We start from the raw sequence: 3117 nt of genomic DNA on the forward strand, positions 1-3117 counted from the left end.
AAAGAAAGAAAGAAAGAAGAATCGAGGTAGCCTGCCCAGCTTGGAGGCCCCAACAGACCTCGCTGGCTCTGGCTCCACCCGTTCCAGGCTGCATGAGTTCATCCAGTCTCCTGCCAGCCCCTGTGGTTCCTGTCTTTCCATCCTGGTCCCAGTGACAAAATGGCTAAAAATACCCTGCTTCCCACAGTGGCCTCTGGCCCACCTCCCCAGCCAGTTCATTTTCAGGTCTAGGTGAGCGGGGCCACAGATGACAGCCAGGGCCAGGCCACCCTTGGGAGGTCTGAGTTAGTCCGCGTGGCCAGGTGGAAAGAGAGCGTCCCCGCCTGGGCGCTTCCCACTCTGCAGCATGCCTGTCTGGAAGGTCTAGAAATGAGCTGAATTCTCATGCGTGTGTGCCCTACATTGCTAAGAGACTGGACATAAAAATATCTGCTTTCAAATTTAGTCTCCACTCTGACCTTTAGCATCTGCACTATGACATTAAACTCTCTGAACTTCGGGCTTCGGGCTTGTCCAGTGGGGACAGAAGGGCTGTTGTGTGCATCAAACAGGACAGGGTTGCGTGTAGGAAGACCCTGGCCCGGACAGCAACAGGTAAATACTTGATATATTTGCCTCTCCTTTGAGAAATGTTTCTGCTATTAATATTTGTTTATTTTTGTAGTATAGGGATTGAACCCAGGGCTTCACACTGAGCTACATCCTCAGCCCTCTCTTTATTTTTTTTTTTTTTTAATTTCTAGAAAGAGTCTCACTTAGTCACTACATTTATTGCTCAGGCTGTGCTTGAACTTGTGATCTTCCTGCCTCTGCCTCCTATAGTGCTTGGATGACAGGTGTGTGCCACCACTCCTGGCTTCGGTGATTCATCTTTTGATCTCAGGATAAACGGTTCAGTTCTTTCCTCCATCAGGTCTGCATTTGGGAAGCAGGGGTCCTTCACTGGCTCTGGTACTGTGTATGACCTGGGGCTGAAAAATTAGGAGAGGCATCGTCTTGCCTTTGGGGTATTCACGGTGTGCTGAGGGGGGAGCCACCATGCACAAAGTGTGCCCCACGCAGCCCCGACGCAGGTATCCTGAAATGCACTTCCGGCCTGCTCCTGCCACCCTGTAGCTCTCTGTGGTCACACAGGGCCCTTGGTGGCCTCCAGCCCAGTTCTTTGCAGGTGACTTCCTTTATCTGAATGCTCGCCAGCCATCTGATCACCAATGTGGACCCTGGTCCCTGCACAATCTCACCATCCCCTGGTGTCCCTGTCCCTTGGGCCCAGCTCAGGCCCTGAGGCCAGGCACTTCCCTTTCTGGGGTCCTCGAAATGGCATGGGTGATATTTTGCTCGGCTTGATTCCTGAGGTGAAGTCCTGGGCCTGCAAGAAAGGTGCCCAAGCCATGCAGTCTCGCTGCAGGTTTGCTTTAAGAAAAGGGCTTCTTGTTTTTGATGTTCAATGTTCAGCAGTTTGGGGAAAAGAAACCATCCCTCAGAAACATGTGACTGTCCACCCCGAGGAGGCAGGAGGCGGCCTGGCATGAGCTGAGCCAGAGTCGCCCCCTGGGCTCCCTCTGCCCGATGTGCCCCGGCCCCTCACTTTCTCTTTGTGCTTCTGTTTGTGCATCTTGCTGTTTGGGCCCTTTTCAGGCATTTCAGAAAGAGGAGGGACCTGCTTCAGAGAGTGCTCCATGCTACTCCCCTAGGGCCCAGGAAAGAACCTGTGGCAGGGCTTGGTGATGCCTGGTGTGTACTCGTTCATTTATTGGCAGTTCTCAACATTGAATCCAGGGCCGGCACTGAGCTCCATCCCCAGCACTTGTGATTTCTTATTTTGAGCCAGGATCTCACCAAGTCACTAAGTTGCTCAGCATGGGTTCAAACTTGAAACCCTCTGCCTCAGCCTCCCAGAGTGCTGGGATTACCAGTATGCACCACCACGCTCAGCTTGTCCAAGTGTTTTTAGTGCATTGATCTGTTCCTGCCCGTGTACTGTGTGAGAGCCCTCAATAAACAATAACAGCTGGGCGTGGTGGTGCATGCTTGTTATCCCAGCACTCAGGAGGCTGAGGCAGGAGGGTTGCTGTGACTTCAAGGCCAGCCTGGGCTACATAGTGAGACCCTGTCTTCAAACAAAACAAAACAAAACAAAACACAATCATAATGTCACAACCAAGAATAATAATAGAACCAACGGTCAACTACTGGGAGTCATGTATGTGCTAGAGGTAGAAATAAGCTCATTACAAACCGGGCTTGGTGGTTTATGCCTGTGGAAGCTCAAGCAGGAGGATCACTGCAAGTTAGAGGCCAGTCTGGGCTACATAGTAAGTTCAAGGCCAACCTGGATTACATAGCAAGATCTTGAACTCTCACACCCACTCTAGGAATTCAATGATTACCCTCACCTTGTAGTTGGGGAAATGAGAGTCCTAGAAACTAAGCAAGTGGCCAAGGTTCCTCACAGTGGGGAAAGAGCCCCAGCTGCCGTCTCCAGACACCTCTCCAGAAGCCTGTGCCTCACGCAGGCTGACACAATTAAGCCTGAGCTTGCAGTGGTGTCTCCTGTGGTCTGAAAGGAGGCAACAACCTGTACTGCCCCTGTGACTGTGCTACCATAGCACACTTGCTATTGCCGCTATCCTTTCCCGCTAACCAGCTCCTATTCACTTTGCAAGGCCCCGGGGCACTCAGCTTTCCCGTAGATTCCTTCATTTCCTTCTGCTCAGTGCCCAGGAAGCCCCCACTAGACGCGGTGCTCTGGCAGAGGAGCAGGGAGGCTAGTGGGCTTCCTTTTCTCTGCTCCCTGCAGGCAGCAACTGCTCAACACGGGGAGGGCTTCAGTCACTTTGTGATGGGTGAACAAAGCCTCAAACTAAGCAGTGAGCCTCACATGACTGAAAGTAAACATCATTTACCAGGAAATGTCCCAGAGACACTTGTGACAGAAATGAGCGCTCTCACCTCGGAGAAGGGTCCCCACCCCCTAGTTACCTCCATTGACCTCTCGATCCCTGAACCAGTTCCTCCCTGCAATGGAAAGGAAAACTTTCCTTCCTGTTTACCTCACTGAGATGTTATATCAAGAAAAGATCTAGAAGGGGCTGGAGATTTAGCTCGGTGGCACAG

Source organism: Chinchilla lanigera, unplaced genomic scaffold, assembly GCF_000276665.1.
Source record: "Chinchilla lanigera isolate Chin_1 unplaced genomic scaffold, ChiLan1.0 scaffold00086, whole genome shotgun sequence".
Classification (NCBI taxonomy): Eukaryota; Metazoa; Chordata; class Mammalia; order Rodentia; family Chinchillidae; genus Chinchilla; species Chinchilla lanigera.